A 23,760-nucleotide genomic window follows, 5' to 3' on the forward strand; every position below is an offset into this window, starting at 1 on the left:
TGGCAGAGTGCCATTTATGTTTCTGTAGCTGTATGTTAGTGACCTGGCAGAGTGCCATTTATGTTTCTGTAGCGGTATGTTAGTGACCTGGCAGAGTGCCATTTATGTTTCTGTAGCTGTATGTTAGTGACCTGGCAGAGTGCCATTTATGTTTCTGTAGCTGTATGTTATTGACCTGGCAGAGTGCCATTTATGTTTCTGTAGCTGTATGTTAGTGACCTGGCAGAGTGCCATTTATGTTTCTGTAGCTGTATGTTAGTGACCTGGCAGAGTGCCATTTATGTTTCTGTAGCTGTATGTTAGTGACCTGGCAGAGTGCCATTTATGTTTTGTAGCTGTATGTTAGTGACCTGGCAGAGTGCCATTTATGTTTCTGTAGCTGTATGTTAGTGACCTGGCAGAGTGCCATTTATGTTTCTGTAGCTGTATGTTAGTGACCTGGCAGAGTGCCATTTATGTTTCTGTAGCTGTATGTTAGTGACCTGGCAGAGTACCATTTATGTTTTTGTAGCTGTATGTTAGTGACCTGGCAGAGTGCCATTTATGTTTCTGTAGCTGTATGTTAGTGACCTGGCAGAGTGCCATTTATGTTTCTGTAGCTGTATGTTAGTGACCTGGCAGAGTGCCATTTATGTTTCTGTAGCGGTATGTTAGTGACCTGGCAGAGTGCCATTTATGTTTCTGTAGCTGTATGTTAGTGACCTGGCAGAGTGCCATTTATGTTTCTGTAGCTGTATGTTAGTGACCTGGCAGAGTGCCATTTATGTTTATGTAGCTGTATGTTAGTGACCTGGCAGAGTGCCATTTATGTTTCTGTAGCTGTATGTTAGTGACCTGGCAGAGTGCCATTTATGTTTCTGTAGCTGTATGTTAGTGACCTGGCAGAGTGCCATTTATGTTTCTGTAGCTGTATGTTAGTGACCTGGCAGAGTGGTACATAATAAGGAACACTTACTACAATATATTCATTGCAATTTTAGCCTAAAAAAATGCCTGCAAGCATTTATCTTTTGACTTCAGCTTAATAACTATGACGCTGAAAATGAGCCATTTGAATACAATACTGTAGAATATTATAGTAGCTGCTACATATTTTAAAAGGTAATTATTTGAACAGTTTCCATTTCATGCTATGAGCCCCACTACTATTTTTACATTTGCATTCCAGTGCCTCTACTTCACAGCTGCTGCTTTATAGCTTACTATACCAAATCAGCTAGTGCAGACATGTTTCTATTAGTTACGGTTCCTGTCTTGTACATATTTAGTACTAAAATTAACAACTTGTTCACTTGCCTGTCAGACAGAGTTAGTACAAGTCTTATAGTAGGAACACCATCAGAGAAATACCCCAAATATAAACTCCACACATGATGGAGGAATTTGGGGAGCAACCCCAGCCGAAGAGTATGCCTCAGTCTGGCAATGTCTTTTGGCTTCTCCCATTAGGGATCATCACAGCGGATCACCAGTCTGCAGATTGGCAGTGGAGGTTTTTATGGTATTGAGTTGCTAGCCTGGTGCCCAACCCTCACAGAAGACACACACACACACTGCATGTCTTTAAAACTCACTTGACTGCAGGGAAGACATGCAGACTCCGCACAGAAGGTGCTCCAGCTGAGAATCAAACCAGAGAACCTCTTACTGTGAGGTGACAATGCTAACCGCTGCACCACCATGGCCGAAAGAGTACACCTCACTTTAACTAAGCAAAAACAAGGGGTGTGGGACAGAATACAGGATTAGTATAGCAACACTGAATTCTACATGCTGGTCAACAATTGTAAAGAGAGAGAGGGAGAAATATATAAAAAAATATTTTCCAATTATCATGGGATGATAGCCACAATCTCCATCTCTCATATCCCTCTTTCAGCACCCCTAAATGTCAACAAGAAGGGAGGAAAAAGAAAGTGAATAGGGGTTAAGGCTTGATGGATGTTGGAGGGTTGGAAGTTACATATGCAGGAGACACGGGGAGACATATGCAAAGCATGATCTTTCCTTGTTACATCCTAACCTTATGTTCACTAGTGTATAACAGCTATGTCAGCCTGTAGCTACCCATATGTTCACTAGTACATAACAGCTGAGTCAGCCTGTGGCTGCCCTTATGTTCACTAGTGCATAACAGCTGTGCCAGCCTGTGGTATATTTCAGTACTTGGATGCAAGGAGTGTGCTGCAGTATATGTGAAATGTTTGACAAGGATACACACAGCTTTGCATTCAAGGTGTTAATTTTTAATGAGAAACATGCTATAATCATAATAAGTAGATTTATGGCACATTTCAGTCCTTGTATGTTGGACTAATATTGCTGCAGTATTTGGGCAATGTATGACATGTCTGCATGTAGCTTTATTTCCAAGATATAAATTGTTTGACTAAAGAATATCTAACAATGATTTAGACAGTTCTGCAACTAAACATACAGTAGTGCAAGTTGAACTTACCATAGCAGTAGATGTTCAGATGATCACTGCTGCAGTAGCCTTAGCTATATTTGTTATTGCCTACTAAGGATATCACAGCCAGCCAGCTTTCAAAGCTTCAGGGCACCTTCCACACACCCAAACCATCAAACAGCTTGAGCTGAACTGAGTAAAACACAAGTTTGGGCATGAAGCCCTTCAGAGCTTTCTTGTCAGCAGGCAGAAGGAGACAGCCTTGCCTTGAAAGAACAAGGCTAGAAGTATCAAAAAATAAACATTCACCTTGGAATAAAAGATGCACCAAAAACAAGCTGGGTGGAGGGTCAGAGTGGATACTGAAGCAGTGATCATTTGAACATCTTCTATTATGGTACGTTTTCTTGCACATTTGTACTGTGTTCATCACATTGAACACTGCTGCAGTAGCCTTAGTTATATGAGTAGCTGGAGAATGGTCCTAGGAAAGCATGATCTAGACCTAGAGAAGAGCGTATAGTGCTTTGTAAATGTATGTACAGAAAACCAAGTAGCAGCTTCTAAAATACTTCTAGAATACAACCCTTTCTAAAAAGTCATACAAGAAGCCAAGGTCCTTTTAGAGCAGGCATTGACCCTGCTTGGAATAGATTTGTTATGGTGAGTATAACAAAAGGTAATAGCCTTAGACAACCATTTGGAAAGAGTTTGTTTTGACACACTGGTTGTCCCTTCTTTTTACTTGTACAAGAAATGAACAATTGATGCAATGATCTGAAAGATTTAGTTCTATGAAGATAGCAAGTGAGCTGTCTGCGGACATCCAAGGCATGGATAATCCTTTCTCCCTCATTTTTAGGTTCAGGAAAGAAAATGCGGAGGTGGACAGCTTGACTTATAAAACCAGGATACCACTTTAGGCATAGAAGAAGGATTAGTACTCAGAGAAACCATGTCCTTGTGGAAATGAGGTAGGGTTGACTAAAAATAAGAGTCTGCAACTCAGATACCTTTTTGTAGAGGTCAGAACAATCAATAAAACTGATTTCCATTTTAAGAACCTCAAGATTAGCTGGTTCAAATGAAGCAAGTGTTAGTTTCTCTGGCACAAAATTAAGATCCCAAGGAGGGTTCACCAGTTTGCGTGGAGGCCTCTTATGCAAAACCATTTTCAAGAACATTTTGACATGAGACTACATTGAAAGAGGAGGATCCATGGGAAGACATGCTCAAATGGGCAAAACAATGAACCTTGATAGAGGAATAAGAAAGGCCATAGGGTAGCAACTCACACAAATATTGTAAAACTAGAGAATGACTAGCTCTGAATTGGTGCTGGTTATGTTGTTGACATGAACTAGAAACCCTTTTCCATTTGCTAACACATGATTTTCTAGTAACAGGCGTTCTTGTCTCCGTTAGTACCTGCTGCACAACTCAGAAAACAGGTGCCTGAAAGGAATTAAGACCTACCATCCAGGCAGGCAATTGAAGATAATTGATGGTGGGGTGTATCAAATACCCCTGTTCTTGAGTGAATAGATCCATTCTGTGAGGAAGCTTGTGGAAAGGCATATAGGAACATTCCTGTCCAAAGAAAGGAAAAGGCATCTGTCTTCTAGGCCTTCTTGCATGGAGCCTGGAACAGAATTTTGTTAGTTGATTGTTCAAAGAGGAGGCAAAGACGTCTACTTGAGGATCTCCCCACAGGTGAATCAAATCTTGGAAGAACCCCTGGATCTAGTTTCCATTCATTTTGTCTGCCACACAATTTTGTTCTGACAGAATGTTGGATGCCTGTAGACTGAAATTGCACTGTTAAACTATATCCCAAGCCAACATGGTTAGTCTGAAAGGGGACTACAACCTGGCTTTCTCTTGCTTGTTGATATACCACATTATGGCAGTTTTGTCTATAACGACTTGAAGATGCCCTGGGACCAAAGTTGGTTCAGAAAATTGAATGCCTGGTCAGGACAAGCATCTCCTTGATATTTATGTGCTTGCATCTGCCCTTGGTCTCTCACACCCCCTGCACTTTTATCTCTCTTAAAACTGCTCCCCAAGCAAAGTCTAAAGCATGTGTGGTGACTGACTGCATTGGAGTAGGTAGGGAGAAGGGGAGAACTGGTTACAAGGATATCTGTTTTCTCCACCAAGTGATTTCTCTTCTGACGAACTCCAGTGCTGGCATCTGAAAAGATAAAGGGTGTTGATGCTGGGACCAAAGAGACATCAGATACCACTGCATCTTTCTCATGTGGAATCTTGCCTGGGGTATCATCAGAATCATAGATGCCATGACCCACAATACTAAGGCATTCCATTGCAGTGACTGAAGTCTGAGTGGAAATAAAGATCTATTTTTCTTAAGAAAAGATCTTTGAACTGAAGTGTCTAGTTTACAACCCAAGATCACAATACTGTGTGAGGGAGTCAATAAATAATTCTGAATGTTCTCTTGGAGGCCAGCTTATGCAAGAGATCTATCACTCAAGAGAGATTCCTAACATTTGAAAAAGACTCTGCAAAGGTAAGCATGTCATCTAAATACAGGAAAATGAGGATACCCTGTAGCCCGCAATGAGTTATACCTAGAGTCAGACATTTGTGAACACTCTTGGTGCAGTGGATAGTCCAAAGAGTAAGGCAGAGAACTGATAATGTGACCCAGACACACAAAACCTTAAGAAACACCTGAAGTCCGGATGAATGGGGGGGCTAGCATAATGGTTAAGGTGTTTACCTTACAGACACAAGGTAGAGGGTTTGTTTCTCACATGGGGTAATTGGCTAGGCTTAAAAAGGCCCACAAGGGCAGTTAGCCTAGTACTAATCTATGACCTATGAATAGGAATGTGATGACAATCATCTTTTAAGTCTATTGTTATCAGGAAACTTGAAAGAGGGAAAAGAGGCAACAGGTTTGGGCACAAACAGATTTAGGAGAAAAAGATCCAGATGTTGTCTCCAAGCATTTTCTCTCTTTGGAAGTAGAAACATCCTTGAAAAAACCCTTCCCCACATGGGAAGGAGGAACTGGTTCTATCACTCCTTGAGACAGCATGTGATGAAGAATAGGTGGAAACAAAAGAGTCTGATTTGCAGGATGAGGAATGACCATCTGGAAAGGAGATATTTCCCCCACTGCCATCAGTAACCCTGATGAATGATTTTCATAACCCATTTGTCTGAAACAATCTGCTGCCAAAGAGAACATTTGAGATTCAGGCTTTGTGTAACAGAAAGCGGGCCAGGGTGGGAGGGGTCACAAGTTCTGTTGAATAGTCATTTAGACATGTTGTAGTGTTTTTGTTTTTGGGAGGTTTGAGAATTATTTTTGGAACCCCTTTGCCACTTCCTCTTAAACATCTGTTTACTTGAATTCTCTTGAGACTGTTTATTTTGTTATCTGCCAAAACTGGATGAGGAGAAAGAAATCCCTTGGACAATTTGGAAAAGGAGAGCTGAAGAATCTTAAGATATTCCCTGGATCAGCTTGCCCCTTTCATCACAATTTTTGATCACTTCTGCAGCAGAGGGCCCAAGCACTATATCTCTGTCTAAAGGAGAATTTAAAATCTAATTTTAACATCATCTGGAAAGTTCTGAGAATGAAACCAAGCAAACCTCCTTAAAAACCACACCAATGGCCATAGCCCTGGAAGACGTATCGACAGAATCATACATACATTGCAAACAATGAATAGAGACCTGTGCAACAGAATAATGCAAGTTATTTAAGGCAAATGTTTCTTCACAAGAAGAAGCTGTAGATAAAACATTCTCCATACTTTCACAATATGTCAAAATAGACATTAACATAAGAGCCTGACAATTTAAAATTCTGAGATTCAAAGTTTCATAAGTATACTGTTTTTTTCCCCATACCTATTAATAATTTTTCCATCCTTATTAGAAAGAATAGGATTGGAATTAACTAAATCCTTAGCAGCAGAGGAATCAGCTTAGGCTTTAGCTGCTGGATCTGGTTTTGGGAATAGTGTGCAAAAATTTAAAAGACTGAGGAACTTTATTCATCCTATCTGCCTTTTTAGGAACAGCTGGATGATTATCAGGAAACCTGTAGCAGTAAGGCACACATCCTCTAGACAGGGCAGGAGGAATAGGTGTAGATTCTGGAAAATATTTCTGTAACAACTCAGTAGTTTTTGAGGGACTGACAAACCTCAGTGTTTTCCACCTGAATGCACTCGGACATATTATCAATAGTCTCAGAGAAAGAGAAACCCCCACAGGAAGCATTAGAAAATGAGCTCTCCTCTGAGTCTGAATCCGAAATCTGATGACAAAACCCTGAATCCATCCTTGTATCTTCATGTTCAGATTGAATGTGGAATCTTTTCAGGAAAGGAGGCATCCCTCTTTCTTTCACCAGAAACTACTCGACAAGAAGGATCAACAGCCTGAATCAAACCTTGAGAAAGTTTCCAAGAAATTTGAGGAGGAGTAGATAAATGCTTGTTTTTCTGTTTTGTTTTGACAGGAAAAATGGGCTAACCATGTTATTAAAGGCAGCTGAAGCTTCCTGGGGATGGGCCTAGCATTCAGACACAATAAGGAACCCTTCCCTGTTCCTTCTCCCAAGACCAACAAGAGTGGTTCTCCCTAGTCCACTAAGGGGACCCCAACAGTCACAAAGGATGTGACTAACCCCTGGTCCATAGTAACTGCAGGTGCTACACCACAGGTAGCCAGAGCAAAAGATGAGTGGTCTGAAGTACAACAAATGGCCATAGCAGACTCACCCACCTACAGCTGAGGAAAATTGCTAGCTTGCTGTGGTGGCAAAGAAGACCGACTGTGGGACTAAATATCTGTTCCATGGTCAAGCCAAAAATGGTGCCTCTAGCCTGGAGAAAACAAGCAGCAATGCCAGTAAAACTACCAGTCCACAAAAGTTATTTTTTTATCAGAAAAAAACCCCACAACAAAAAGTACTTTGAAACACTATGACAGTCCCACAGCCTTAAATTCTCCACAGAAAATAGTTTAGCAGTTAGATAACACTACTGTTAAACTGACAGAAACAATGAGTGCTCCATTTAAAAGTACATTACAGTATCAAGACAATCTGTTGAAACACAACACTCCTAGTGACTCAGGTCATGGCAGAAAAGGTAAAATGATCAGATCCTTCACTCGCTTTTAAAATTGTAAAATGACTAAATGGGTAGGACTTGGTGATATTCAAAACTGTCACTGAATATTGTTCAGTGAAGAAGTTGGATAAACCATAATTGGCTAAGCCTAGTTAAAGTAAGTGAAAGACAGTCGAAAGATTCTTAAGTGGGGATACAACCTCAGTCCATACACAACACTTAACCATTGCACACATTACTTAGTATAACTTTAGGATACCTCTCTGGTATGTGTGGGGGTATAAAACTGTAATTGTGACACAGGTAACCTAAGACTGATTTCTGACTCATATGTCTGAAAAACTGACAGGGAAAGGTGGAGTTAGAAACGGACCCATATTAGATCCCCGAACACTTAGGTAAGCAAACGGTGATTAATCGACCCCATGTAAGTGAAAGCGTACAAAACTGAGCTGTTACAACAAAAAAAAAAGTAAGCACATTAAAACATGACATTAAGTGGGGGGATTCGTCCCCACCCCCCGACGTAGGGGGCTATGCCCCCACACCCCCTACTTAAATATACCAACTCCAAGACCGCACTACAGTGCCAAATATGGGAGAGTACCGAAGCGGCCAAGCAATTTTTTTCCCAGGGAAAGAATTCGCTTGCATGCCGCTTCGATATTTTGCAGTTTTGGTTTTGTCAGTTTGACCAAGATGCATTCGAAAACATGCATCTTCGGTCTGCTGATAGGAACCTGTTAGAAACCAACACAACTCCCCCATCCTTGGTGAGAGGGGTGTAAGTGTGACAGCATGCAGTATATGGGGTAGGAATGTATGCATGGCTGTGCCAGGCTGCATCTATTTAATGGAGCATGTACAGACATACACATGCTCACAGGGAAGGTACAGCAGGCCCTTGTAGCTGTGAGCCATATCAGTCATTGTTGAGTTATGGTCAGAAAAAAATCCCTCTTGGCTGCTGGGATGGCAGCCATGATGGTTCCTGATCAGATGATCAGGTGAAACTAATGAATGTGGTCACAATGGGGGCTTCAAGGCTGGGATACCTGGAGCAAAAAAAGAAAGGATTAAAAGTTTATATAATTATGAGGTCACAAACCCTAAGGGTAAGTTGTGAGAGCTATTCAAAGAAACCAATACCCCTAACTGGGTTCACCCAATCATGGCCAGGAAATCTCAAGAAGAGTGTAAACACTATTGACAAATGATAGTTCATTTAACTGGACTTGTCAAATTGTGATCTGCTGCAAAACATCTCATTCTAACAACCAGGCACTGGAGAAATGAAAACTGCTATACGATACATATGTGACGACATCTTCATGTGAAACTGTCTCTTAGCGATGCTGTATGCCTTAGTCGTGTCGTTTCTGTTGATGAGGGTTGCTTTTCATGTATTGCCACACCATACCTCATGGCTCCATTTGACCAGAAAATGCAGAGCCACATAAATATCTCCCATATACATGGCTTTACTTCTGCCTTGGCCATCGGGATGAACAAAGCGTGTCTGAACTTTTCTATTTTTGAGTGGTTTATGTCTGGCTTAGAGGACTATCATGGTCTGTTCAATTCTGGGTGGGCATGGCATTTTCTCCCATAATGTCTAAATTTCATAGGTCACATACTTCTGCTGCATGTGGATCACAGAGTACAGAGGTGTATACCTCATTGCTGTTTAAATTGCTTCTTTATTCCATCACTAATGTGGACAGTGTTCTTGGTTCATGATGTGTAAAATTTCTACATTGCACTTGCTCACTTTTATGTAAGGCTCAAAAGTGAAGGTCATAAACCGAATGGCAACACTAGCTAGAGCATTGGACACTGAAGTTCTGTACCAAATTTAGGAGATGTCAAGGTGCAACATTGTCCACTGTGTAATAGTGCATAATGTGGAACAATGCATCTCTCTGACTTCTGATTTTGGCAGTATGTAAGTCAACTGACTGCCTGCTGCCCATGGAGATGGGAGATGAGCGCGGTTTCCATTTGGATGCCATAGGAAAAGAACAATGCATCTCAGTAACTATGGCTGTGATGTTAATGAGAACATTCTGGACTGAACTCCATGAAGTAGGAAATAATATACCCAGAGCCACTGTACCAGGTGAAGGACAGTACTTTTTTTAAGGAGTGTATCATAGCTGATCACAGCCAGGCTGGCCACCGTTCAGCTTCCTGTCCACACATACATATGTCCGTACAAATACTTCAAGCCCAGGCAATAATGCCCCTCTAACCTGCCAATATACCAAAGCAGTTGTTCTCATAAGTGTCTGGGTTATTAATTAAACTAGTGTTTGCTTTAATGTAATTTGGCAGTCTGTTCCATGAATTGGCTACTCTGTCAGAGAACCAATTACTACACTTCTCATTTCTATAGAATATTCTACACTGGTTATCTGATGATTCTCTGCTACCTTTTAATAACCCCAAACATTCCCAGAGGTAGTTGTCTCTAAATGCCTTATATACCTGAATAAGGTCTCCTCTTAAATGTCTACATGAGATACTGTACAAGTTCAGATATTTTAGTCTTTCACAATAACTTACATTTTCCTACCCATGGATGCCCTTGGTATATTTCTGCTGTACTTTTTCCAGTTCACTCATGCTTGTTTTCTTACAAGGTTTCCATATTGTTATTCCATACTCAAGTTTGGGGTCTAATATAACTAACAAACAATGACTTCAATAACTTATGATTTCATAGACTTTATAAATCATTTTATACAACCTATAGTTCTATAACTACCATTTGCCAATTGATTGATTATGATTAGAAAACCTCATAGCTGAATCAGCATACAGACTGATGAACTCCGCAGATTAAAAAGATAGGTCTGAAAGACACAATATAAACAAGTATTGGCCTAAGACAGAGCCCTGTGGGACACCCTCAATGTAACCTCAGATTTTACTTGCCCAACTGCTGTATGATATTTGGCATGTCATATGTGTAAGTCACGCAGCTATCCATCTTAATAAGAGTACATCAATACCTAGATGTTCTAATTTATTGATCATTGTTTTGTGTGTGACCCTGTCAAATGCTGAAGTTAAATCTATTAACTGTGAGACATGGAGGAAACATCCACCTGTTGGAGGCACCCACCTGTAACTGCGAGACATAGTACAGGAGGAATGGGTGTAGGTTCTACAAAGTCCTTCTGTAACAACTCATATTATATTTTGAGGGAATGAGAAACCTCCATTTTTTCCTACTAAAAACAGTGGCTCATTTTAATAATAGTTTCAGAGGAAGAGAAACCACCACAGGCAGAATCAGAAACTGAGCTCTCCTCTGAGTCGGAATTAGAAATCAGAGGGAAAAAAAACAGTATCTGTCCTGCATCTTCCTTTCTGATTCAGAATCTCTTCAGAAAAAGTGGAATTCCTCTTTCTCTAACCAGAAAATACTTTACAAGAAGGATTAATATTCTAAATTAAACTCCAAGCTCGATCCAGTTAAGTACTCCTATCCAATGACATTTGAGGAGATGCAGAGATGTAGATACATGTTTGGGTTTCTGTTTCTTTTTGAGAGGAAAAATGAGGGCAACACTGTTACTCATGGCAGCAGCAGCTTCCCCAAGGATGGGGACAACATTCTGACTCAACAGGGAAACCTTCCCTATTTCCTCTCCCAGGACCAACAAAAGTGACTCTCCCTTGCCCACTGAAGGGACCCCATCAGCTGCAGAGGATGAGGCTAGCCCCCTGTCCATGATGGGTGTAGGTGCTATACCAGAAGGATCTGGGTTAAAAGATGAGTGGTCTGAGGTACAACTAATGGCCACAGCAGAGTCACCCACCTGTGGCTGAGGCAAATAGCTTGTCTGCTGTGATAGCCAATACTCTTTGCTTAATTTTTTTCTTTTTGTGACTGGAAGAAGGACTGACCATAGGACTGACAGTGAATCATTGTTCCAAGGTCATGCTGAAAATGGTCCTGTGGCCAAATGGTCAATTTAGTCAAGTTATTTTGCAGAACATACTTTATCTGTAACACATGTAATCAGTTTATCCAATTTCAAGTCATCAGCATACAGACTGATGAACTCCGCAGATTAAAAAGATAGGTCTGAAAGACACAATCTAAGCAAGTATTGGCCTAGGACAGAGCCCTGTGGGACACCTCAGATTTTACTTGCCCAACTGCTGTATGATATTTGGCATGTCATATGTGTAAGTCATGCAGCTATCCATCTTAATAAGAGTACATCAATACCTAGTTGTTCTAATTTATTGATCATTGTTTTGTGTGTGACCCTGTCAAATGCTGAAGTTAAATCTATTAACTGTGAGACATGGAGGAGACACCCACCTGTTGGGGGCACCCACCTGTAACTGTGAGACATAGTATAGGAGGAATGGGTGTAGGTTCTACAAAATCCTTCTGTAACAACTCATATTATATTTTGAGGGAATGAGAAACCTCCATTTTTCCTACTAAAAACAGTGGCTCATTTTAGTAATAGTTTCAGAGGAACAGAAACCACCACAGGCAGAATCAGAAACTGAGCTCTCCTCTGAGTCGGAATCAGAAATCAGAGGGAAAAAAAACAGCATCTGTCCTGCATCTTCCTTTCCGATTCAGAATCTTTTCAGAAAAAGTGGAATTCCTCTTTCTCTAACCAGAAAATACTTTACAAGAAGGATTAATATTCTAAATTAAACTCCAAGCTCGATCCAGTTAAGTACTCCTATCCAATGACATTTGAGGAGATGCAGAGATGTAGATATATGTTTGGTTTTCTGTTTCTTTTTGAGAGGAAAAATGAGGACAACACTGTTACTCATGGCAGCAGCAGCTTCCCCAAGGATGGGGACAACATTCTGACTCAACAGGGAAACCTTCCCTATTTCCTCTCCCAGGACCAACAAAAGTGACTCTCCCTTGCCCACTGAAGGGACCCCATCAGCTGCAGAGGATATCACTAGCCCCCTGTCCATGGTGGCTGTAGGTGCTATACCAGAAGGATCTTGGTTAAAAGATGAGTGGTCTGAGGTACAACTAATGGCCACAGCAGAGTCACCCTCCTGTGGCTGAGGAAAATAGCTTGTCTGCTGTGATAGCCAATACTCTTTGCTTAATTTTTTCTTTTTGTGACTGGAAGAAGTACTGACCATAGGACTGACAGTGATGCATTGTTCCAAGGTCATGCTGAAAATAGGATGGTCAATTTAGTTAAGTTCAGACATGTTGTTTAGGCCTTATATCCTTTCAGTTCAGTAAGTTATCTCTGCGGGTGTTCCAGTTGCTGGATGTGTCTGGACAGATACATGCCAAAGGAGACATTATATACAATGATTGGCCTAATGAGGGCTGAGTAAAGGGGGATAATGTCATCCATAGATCTAGACAAACATCCCTTTGTTTGTAAGCTATGCAATATAGAAGGACTTTCTAACAACAATGGACGCATGTTGGTCAAAAGTTAGGTCACTGTCCATATAAGTTCCCAAATCCTGAACAACTGTGTCAGCTCTTAGTGACATATTGTTAATGTGGTAGCTCCCAGGGTAGAGGACTTCCCAAAGGATACAATAATGCATTGTTTGGCATTTAGTTTCAATCCATGGTTTTAACAACAGTTATTTATTTGGGACTAACGTCACTGTAGGATGGCTAAGTCACTTGGGGATTCAATGACTGCTCCTGGCTACTGCTATCTGCACACAGTCGGCCAGAGCACTTTGATGCTGGTTTTTACGTAGATAACAAACAAGAAAAGCTTCAGAACAGAACTGGGGGGCTCCACTGGTGGCTGGTCACTTGCTAAAAGTAACTTCCTTATTTTGACTTCCTGCATCCTATCTGTGAGCCAGCTGGTCATCCACTGGGTGACATCAGGGTCTATCTGCAGTTTATGTAGCTTTTCTACTGTGCCTGAGTAGAGAATTGTGTCAAAAGCTTTGGCCAACTTGATGTATGCAGGGTGTACCACTTTGCCTCCATCCATTGCTTTAGTGACCTTTTCAGAAAATTCACCATGTTGATCTTACTGAGTTTATTCTGATATTTATTAAATTGGTTTATAACTTTATTTTTCAGTTCACGGGCTTATCAGTTGTCTATTAACTGCATTATATTATCAATGACTGCCAATATATCTTAGTGGAGAAGGTATCAAATATTTACACTACCCACAAAAAATGAAAGCTTATGACTTCCCAAGGACTCTGATCTTGTCAGGTGATATACACCCAAACCCTTGTCCTACCAGTATTCCTAACACTCCGCAAAATATCACCTCCAATTCTAATCAACCATCCATACCAAAAAAGAAAATCTCCTTCTATTCCATCAATACTCGAAGTATGCTCAACAAACTAAGCCAGTTTCATGCTTGAGTATCTCTTCATACCCCAGACATTATCTCTGTCACAGAAACTTGGCTTAACCCTCAAAACCAAGATAAAGACATTCTTCCTCCAGGTTATAATATACTTTGCCAAGATTGCTTAAAGAAAAAAGGTGGAGGTGTTGCTTTAGTTTACTCTAACTACCTTACTCTCTCCCTTCCTAAAGAACCAATTCCCTCCTTTACACCTGCTGAAATACTAACAGCAAATCCTAAACCCAATGACTTTACTACCATCACAGTAGTAGCCATATACATTCCACCAGAGGACATCCCCTTAATGGAAAATATACCTGTCATATCTCTCCCTAAATTTCCCTAATGAAACTATCCTTCTTGGGGACGTAAACATTAATTGGCATAACCTTAATGATCCAAACCCTCCACAACACATAAACCTCCATGGATTTACACAACTAATCTCCAGACCTACCCAGACTAATAACTCTCATTCTTCATTCTCCTTGATAGATTGGATACTTGTTTCTAACACCAGCAAATACCATAACCGTGAAACTCTGCTTGATGCCCTGAGTGACCACTCACCTATAAAAGTGCTATGATACATCACCCACCTCCCCAAACCACACTGGCTTATCACCTGCCGCAAACTTTCAACCTTTAACCCAGACACTTTTAAAACCCTCCTCTCTAGAATAAACTGGAATTTCCTTCCTCAGCTCCCACTCAACAAAGTAGCAAATGCCTTCAACTCAACTTTCCTAAATATTTTAAATTCTCTAGCCCCACTGAGAAAAGTTTGATTAAAGGCAAACATTTCACCCTGGCTAACTAAAACCACCCATACCCTTATGAAATCCAGAAATAGGGCATGGAAAACATGGGTACAAACCAAACTTCCAGCTGACCTCCTAAAGTATAAAGAAATCAGATAAAAAACTTATCAACAAAAACAAAAAAAGACTTTTATTATAATCCCCCCAAAACATTAAAATCTGATCCCAACAAATTCTGGAATGCTATAAAGCAAATACTGCATCCAGGTAATCCAACTTCACCAAACCCATGTCCTGACAAGTCACCTGAAGAAACTGCAAATGCCTTCAACACCGACATTATCGAATCCATTTCCAAACTATTTAACCCCAACCTCTCAAACACTTCAAACCTCCCTATATGCCCCTCAGTCACTATCACAGTAAACTCCTTCTCTCTCAAACCTGTCTCCACTGACTATATCAGAACTCTACTCTCAAAGCTCAAATCATGCTCTGTATCAGCAGTCGATATTCCTTCTTACTTTCTCTGAATTGCTGCACACTCCCTTGCTATGCCTGTATCTATACTAATCAATCATTCCATCTCTGAGTCTAAAGTTCCTTCTATCTGGAAACAGTTTTACACTCTTCCTATTCATAAAGAAGGTAACTCCACAGAAATATCGAATTTCAAACCTATCACTATCCTCTCCCCTCTCTCCAAAATCCTTGAGAAATGTATACACAAACAAGTAATGCATTATATCTTACAAAGAAAAATTTTTCAGTCCAACACAGCATGGCTTCCATCCCAAGTATAGCACAATCACAGCTCTACTATCATTTCTCAACACCTTAGCCCTGGCTAAAGAGGATCACAAAATCCTGTCTATTCCTTGACCTTTCTAAGGCTTTTGACACTGTCTCACACACTCTGCTACTTAGTAAACTTGTAGACCTAAACTTCTCCCCTGATAAAGTTGCATGGTTCTCTAGCTATCTCTCTGATAGGTTGCAGTCAGTATGATGGGACTCAGCACTATCTACCCTTCTCTCAATAAGAACTGGTGTTTCCCAAGGTTCCATTCTTGGACCTCTACTCTTTAATATCTTCACCAACTTACTCCACTCCTCTTGTCCTCAATCTAACATTATCTGATACGCAGATGACTCTACTATTGCTAATTCCCCCTTAGAACTCCTAACAAATACCCAGACATCTTTCAACTCATTAGAGACGCGGCTCACTAATAATCAGCTCATCCTCAACCCTAAGAAAACAAAATGACTACGCTTTCTACCTAAATCTGCAAACCACATTAAGCTTTCCTTCGTCGTAAGGTCCCTAAACAACACTCTGATAGAAGTCGAAACTAGCACAAAACTCCCTGGCATTACCATTGATGACCAACTAAAATTCGATCTTCACATTAGCAATTGTATCAAAAAAAACCCCACCAAAAGCTAGGACTGCTATACAGGAACAACAAGTTCCTAACTAGTGAAGCTAAGATTTCTCTTGGCCATGCCTACCTTCTATCACGCTTAACCTATTGTTCCAAAATACTCACAAATCTGAATTTCTCACTACTTACCAAACTAGAATTAACCTACCACAAAATAGCTATATTTGCAGCTCAACATACATATAAATCTCACCACTGTCTCTCCCTAAAATACCTGAACTGGCCCGAACATCCTCACCTGTTCCTACAATTTCAACTCCAAATCATACACTCCATCCTATAGCAGCCTGATTTCTGCCCAAGTCTATCTTCTCTCATCTCTCATTACTCCCCTACCAGATTTCTCAAAGCTCAACCCAAGACCTACTAAAAATCCATAAATCCAAATCCAACACGGTGCAACATAGAAATAAGGTCCCTGCCTCACCCCAAACAATTTAAGCTAGCAACCAAAGACCACTTTAAAAAACACTGGTCCTGCCATTGTACTCACCCCCCTGATTAATACCTACCTTTATAGTACAGTGAAACTAACTTACTAAAACTTATCATTAACTACTTCGTCCTATGCTTCCTATGAAACCTCCAAAGCTTCTTCTGTACTCTGCTCCCTGAAATTCTTATGGAACCTTTAAGTTTCTGCTACTTTGCATACAAAACCTTATTTACTCAACTCCCTTTTTAAACCAAAACATACAACTTACTGTTTTTTAACATTCTCCTTTTTGTTTATAGTAGTTTTATCTATCAACAATATACATGTATGTAGCTTATGTATTTTAACTACCAAATTTCTCTATTGCTATTTTTATTGAAATGTATCTCTATTGGTATTTTTTATTGCATTGTATATCTTTGGAGCTTTCCTCCCCAGGCCTCCACTGAAAAAGGGCAATAGCTCAGCCGGACACTTTCCGGTCAACAAATGTAAAATAAATACATTTCTTTCTTTCTTTAGTTTTGAGAAACACAAATAAAAGTAGGAATTATACAAATAATAAACATGAACGTTTGTTACGCCATGCACAAGTACATGCACTTCTTCAGATATTTGAACAGTTCAAATGTCTGAAGAAGTGCATGTACTTGTCATGCATGAAAGCGCTAACAAATAAACGTTCGTGGATTTGGTATTTGTGGATTCCTACTTTTATTTGTGTTTCTCAAGTTTCTTTAGTTTTGGATAACCCAGTTGCAAAGTTATCATTTATTTGTGAATATGTTACATTTTAAAAGCCAGCTAGTGGAATTTAGTGCCTACAGTAACAAACAACAAAGAAGCTGTGTCCTGTATTACAGGGTTTTGATGTCTCCAAAATCCACTTATATATTATATATTTCTGAGCAAGTCAGCTAACAGAACCAGCCAAAACTCCCGAGGCATGCTTGATATTTTCCAGTTAACAAAGAATGGTAATTACAATTTTGGTCACTGACTTAGACGTAAAAAGCAGCATGGTTAGCTTATTAAAGTGAAAATAAGTTAACATCTTGAAGACAATTAAACTAAGGAAGTGCTTAGCTCAAAATGTACACTTCTCAACTATATTTTTGCCCTCATATTTGACCTTGGTCCACCTATCTTTACTGATTCCCTCATAAACTGAGACAAATTCAACAATATATACACAACCCATGCTTACACTTATCAAGGGTAGCAGAACTTGTCAGAGATTTGGGATGCATGACTAGTATTAAAAAGCCTTGTGGTCGTTAGCCTAGTAAACACCTATGAAGCATTAAAGAAGTGAAGACTTAGAAAGGCTCATTATTACTAGCTACGTGGATGTAGTATCTGCTAAAAAATAAACTCGCGTTCTTAAAACTAAGTATTCATTTTCTGAACCTCCTTACTGTGATTTTTAAAGGCCACTGCTATGATCTTTATGCTTAGATGTTGAGTGGTATACCTCGCATATTTGGACTTTATGTCGTTTATTTTGTAATGACACAGACGTTTGAATTTCAGAGTTCGTGTCCTTTAGAAAATAAGATTAAAATGAAAACTATTTTATTCTAACAACTTCGCATTTATATAGGAGGAGTAATATTTAAATCTATCGGTATTTTTGGGTCATTCTTCCCATTTTTTTGGCTTTGTCTTTGAGCTAAGAGTGATAGGCTGCAGCACCCCCTCCACTTGACTGTGTTATTAAACATGATCTATTCAGTGTCTTGAAATAATAATAAAATCTTTTCTCACTGCTAGACAAGGATCCTCGTCCCGTTAGTCTGCAAGGACAGAAGCGCTGGCTGTGCTCCGACACTGCTGGTTGAACTTCTTTCTACTGCACTTCCGTTTCACTTTTATCAACCTGTTGACATGACAACCCCCCTTCCCGACTACAAAGCGTTTACACGGGTTTCTAAGGCAACAGGAAAGCTCCGCGAGCGGGGCGCTTAGTGCGAGCATGCGCACTCTGAGTTGGAGGCGTTACAATGTTGCTGTGCATGGCGTGTAGAGTTGAACGTTTCGCACACTGTCTAGTCAACCTTAGTGCAAGGAATCTAGACAAAGCCTTAAATGATGGGGTGCAAAGGCTCAAAAATAGGGACAGACTTTAAATGTTCTTAGAAAGTTGATAGAATAACATGTTTTGTGTCTGAACGTGCATTTTCTGAATGATAGGAAGGCTGAACCTCACAGTCCTCATTGCTCTGCCAGAAAACCATGTGAGGTACAGTCCAAAACCATGAGGCAGGAAATCTGGACATTCTGCGAAAATCTGGACAGTTTGCGAGGTATGACAGGAGGTCACAACTTTAGAGCCTTTAGACTTCCTTGGGCGATAATGGAGAACGCTGGACTGCGGGTAAGTGCAAATCCAGAATATGGAGTGAGGTAGTTACACAAAGTCCACTATTCTCTTGTTATCACCTGACACTGCTACTGCCTCTAAATATGATGAAAGGAAAATGCTTTTCATTATTGCTGGGCACATCTCCCATCTGTCTGCCACATCAGTTAGAAAAATTCATAACACTGAAAGAAGAACATGCCCTTCAAATGTGGAACAGTGAGGAACATGGACTTTTTAAGACTGAAAATAAGGAACATGAGCTACACTTGAGAGGGGTGAGTAGCAATACTGTTTCTTCTACCCACTATTTTTAGCTTTGCCCCAGTTAATTGAACAAGAAAGTTGAGAGCTGTGGCTGAGATGATTTGCAGCACCTCCTAGATGTTATGCAACTTCTGTAACATTGTTAGAGCGCCACAAAAACGCTGTCTCAGTGGAGTGTTGTCCATAATCGCCCGTCCTTCAATATGATGCTGCTGTTTGTCTTTTTACCCAACGATTCTTTGTTCTGATATGCAGCTCTCCCTCTCTTCCTACTTCAGTCCGGTTTAATGCTCTTCTTTTACACTTACAAACATTTTAATTAATAAGTTCCAAGTGATCACACTGGTTTAACTAGGTGCAAGAAAGTTTGGAGATTTTATACTTTAGGACAGACCATATGTAGTTCATGCAATTGAAGGCAGTGCCGACTTCACTGACATCCTGATGGACCTGCTAGTTAAGTGTTTGGTACAGTTTTTATTAGTTGATGTGTAAATTCTGTATGTTCTGAACATTAAAAAGAAGTACAGTCAAAATAATTATTCAAATTGGCATTACTGATGACAGTGAAGGACAGCCAACCCACCTATGAACCTATAGCACCTCACTGGCCCTCTTCAAGAGAAATCTTGATGAGTGGATGGGAAATAGAAAATTCACCCCAGGGATCACTCCAGTGGCTCTACTTGACAGAGGCACTGGGAACTAAGGTGGGGTGGCACGATGCCAGGGTAATCCTGTGGGCTAGGCTTGTAAAGGCTCCAGAGCCATTAGCTTAGTACACACCTATTAACCTATGAACCATGCACACCCAACAAGGGGGCTGCCGCTTCACCCTGCACCCCCTGCTTTATACAGTTTTAAATGCCTATCAGATCTTTAGGGGGTGCAGGAGATTTAAGCTCCAGATGGAAGTTGCACAGTATTTGTTTAATCTCTCCTTTGAAAAAATTATTTAACCAAACACAATGCCAGACACACTCGTCATTGGTGACTCCATAGTCAGACACACTGAAGTCCCGCTCACCAGATTGAACAAGGAAAAGGTCACAGTAAGCTGCCTGTCGGGTGCTAGAATCCGCCACATAATGCAAGCACTCAGGTCTCTCAGCAGCAGGTACAAGTACGACTCTGTCATTGTCCACGCTGGTGTGAACGACCTGAGACGTACCTCCTTGGACTACATGAAAAGAGACATAGAGGAGCGCTCTGATTATGTAGCCCAGGCAGGTATGACCCTGACCTTGAGCAGTATCCTACCTTCACCAAGAATGATGCCACAATACAGAGACAAGATGATCAGCTTTAATAATTGGCTTAAACTCTGGTGTCATTCAAAGGGGATCCAATGTCTGTCTGCCTGGGATGACATGCTGGACAAGCCACGCTGCTTCAAGGGACGGCTTGCACCTGTCACCCTGGGCTTCCAGATATTGGCAAAGGCTCTTGTCACCCCATAGTGCCTTTTTAGGCAAGGCTCAAATTCTAAACCTACCACCCTAGAACACAAAAAGGAAAAATCTAAGGGTAATGCTGCTCAATGCCAGAAGTCTAAACCTCAAGATGCACGCACTGAGGCCCTTCTCAGTATGGAGAACATCGATGTCTGTGCTGTAACTGAGACCTGGTTCAAGGCTCGAGAGCACCCCGCACTATCAGGCTTTACCTCATATCATGCGTTCTGGCCCCAAAATCCGGACAACACCAAGAAAGGAGGGGGGGTGTCTATATTCATCAAGAACACCCACACCTCAAGGTTGGTGGCAATGCACGATGCATCGGAGACCATCCAGGTGCAATTAACCATAGGCAAGACTGCTCTGCAATTTGTAGCATGTTACAGGCCACCCCTCAATCTCAGGAACCTCACATAGCTTTCCTGAAAACACTGGAGGGGATAAATGTATCTCCAAACACCGTCATACTAGGTGATTTCAACTACCCAAATATAGACTGGGATCACTACTCAAGCCCCAACACTCTAGCCCTAAGGTTCCTAGAGTTCATAAACTCAAATGCCATGGAACAACTAGTCACCATCCCCACAAGAGGAGATAACATACTAGATCTCATCATCACGAACATGGGGTCACAATGTTCAACACCGGAAGTATACCCTTCACTGGTGAGATCAGATCATAAACTAATCTCACTGGAAGTCCACAGCCCGCCCCCACCTGAGATAAAAAAGACCACAGTGAAGAACTTCTCAAAAGCCGACTTCACACTTCTAAAGGCTAGTGTGGTCACTTTTAAGCCCCCAGACTGCGGAAACCATTACTCAAGCCGCTGAATCACTTACAAATGCCTTCTACCAGCACCTACAGGACTGCATGGATCAGGCAATCCCAAACAAAACAAAGACTCTTTGTACCAAAGGCAAGTGTCCAGTTTGGTGGATCCCAGCCATAAACAAGCTCTACAACAAAAGGAGGAAGCTACTACAAGATAGAGCAAAATCCTTAAAAGGGAAAACACCCTTGATCATTGTAAGTAAAAAACTAAGATCTCTCATAAAATCATCCAAGGCAAATTTTGAGAGAAAAGTCGTTAAGGACTCAAAGGACAATCATAAGGCCTTCTTTAGCTATGTTAGAAACCTGGGAGGAAACTCCCAGATATGCTCAGAATTAGTTCAACATGATGTAAAAATTACTGAACCTACAGACATTGCCAACATACTGGCTGACAGGTTCAGTGCAAACTTCTCCCCCCCCCCCAAAAGGTGAGATATCTATACCAGAGAATTATAGCCCCCCAAACATCTGTAACACTCAGGTGAGAACTGCTCTCTCCAAGGCAAAAAACACAGCATCCATGGGACCAGATGGTGTCCCCGGATGTGTGCTCCATGAACTCAATGAGGAATTAAACCCGCAGTTAGGGCAGCTGTTTAATCTTAGCCTCACCTCAGGATACTGCTCAAGGAGTGGCGTATGGCAACTGTGGTCCCACTTCACAAAGGAGGTGCCTCCACTGACCCGGGAAATTACCGTCCCATCAGCTTGACAAGCTTGATCTGCAAAGCTATGGAGAGGATCATAATGGAACTCATAAATAAAGACATAGGAGACTTGCAGACTTTGGATCCGACCCAGTTTGGCTTTGTCAAGGGCAGATCATGCCTTTTAAACCTGTTGGACTTTTTCGAAACAGTCACCAAGGCCATTGATGAGGGAAAGGCAGTGCACACAGCCTACCTCAACCTGGCAAAGGCTTTCGACACAATACCCCACTCAGGTATCATTGAAAAACTCATCAGCTTAAATGTAAACCCATACGTCACAAGATGGGTTGCAAATTGGCTAAGTGACAGAACCCACAGGGTCAGAGTTGCTGGCGCCATGTCAGACTCAAAGCCTGTCACAAGTGGTGTCCCACAGGGCTCAGTCCTGGGCCGTCTCCTGTTCGGCATCTACTTTTCAGAAGTACAAGCAAACACAGGAGGATTATGGCTGACAAAATTTGCAGATGACTGCAAACTGGGCGCCATAGTTAAGAACACATCTGACACAGATATCCTTCAGAAGGGTCTTATAGAAATGGAAAACTGGTGCCAGAACCATGGCCTAAAGTTAAACGCCAAAAAATGCATAGTCATACCCTTTGGGAAAAACAAGGTTACCCCTAGCTACCATATAGGTGGCAACCCACTAAGCACAGAAGAGGTTATCAGGGATCTGGGTACCCAGGTTGACGGTAACCTTTCATTTGATACTCACGTTGCCAAAGTAGTTAGGAAGACCTTCTACATTGCCCACCTGATCATGAAGGGATTCACATCTAGATCAAGGGAAGTCATCGTCCCCTGTACTCATCACTCATCAGGCCAATGATTGAGTACAATGCCCCATTCGAATGTATCTGACACGACACCTGCAGCAACTGGAAAGGCCCCAAAAGTTCCTCACCAAAAGGATAAAGGGTCTCAAAAATATGTCCTATGCTGCCCGACTGAAGGAAGTTCAGCTCTACTCAGTCGCCACCGCCTGCTCAGAGGTGACCTGTGCCTAACATACAAGGCCATGTCCAACCCAGAATTGATGAACATGCTTCACCTCAAAAAATCTAGATCCCTCAGAACTACAAGGGCGGGAGACTTAAACCTTGACACAGTTATTAATAGGACGTGCTGGAGGGACAGATTCATCACCCAGAGACTCCCTATGCTGTGGAACAAAATCCCGGTACATGTGAGGCAGAGCACCTCGCTGGCTTTGTTCAAGAGAAATCTTGACCAATGGATGGGAGATCACAGATATACCCCAGGGATTATCTCAGTGTCACTGCTTGACAGAGGCACAAGCAAAATAATGGGCATAGTATCCTCCAAACTAAAGGGGTGGCGAAAGCCACAAAACTCTGGCTAGGCTTATAAATGCCCTTGGGCAGATAGCCTAGTATAAACCTATGAACCTATGAACCTATAAAAAAATGTATTTCTTAAAAAAAATAAGAGATCTAACATTATAAGATCATCCCACTCATATCAGGAGGTGATTCTAATGTGTCTTCAAAAGTGCATGTTCCTAACTGTCCCACATTGAAGGACATGTTACACATTCACTGTTATGAATTTTTCTAATTAATGTCA

The 23,760-nt window shown here is 41.2% G+C and overlaps 1 protein-coding gene across 1 annotated transcript in view; it reads right to left on the reverse strand.

The window, feature by feature from the left end:
• Positions 1–18,451, reverse strand: part of LKAAEAR1 (LKAAEAR motif containing 1) — a 259,422-nt gene extending 240,971 nt beyond the window's left edge. Inside the window, exon 1 of the mRNA XM_044090387.1 lies at positions 18,305–18,451. The gene's annotated coding sequence lies outside the window, so the exon portion shown is untranslated. The remainder of the gene's footprint in view (positions 1–18,304) is intronic.
• Positions 18,452–23,760: the final 5,309 nt, after the last annotated feature.

This window comes from Protopterus annectens, chromosome 12.part0 (assembly GCF_019279795.1).
Source record: "Protopterus annectens isolate FY-2018-M chromosome 12.part0, PAN1.0, whole genome shotgun sequence".
Lineage (NCBI taxonomy): Eukaryota > Metazoa > Chordata > Ceratodontiformes > Protopteridae > Protopterus > Protopterus annectens.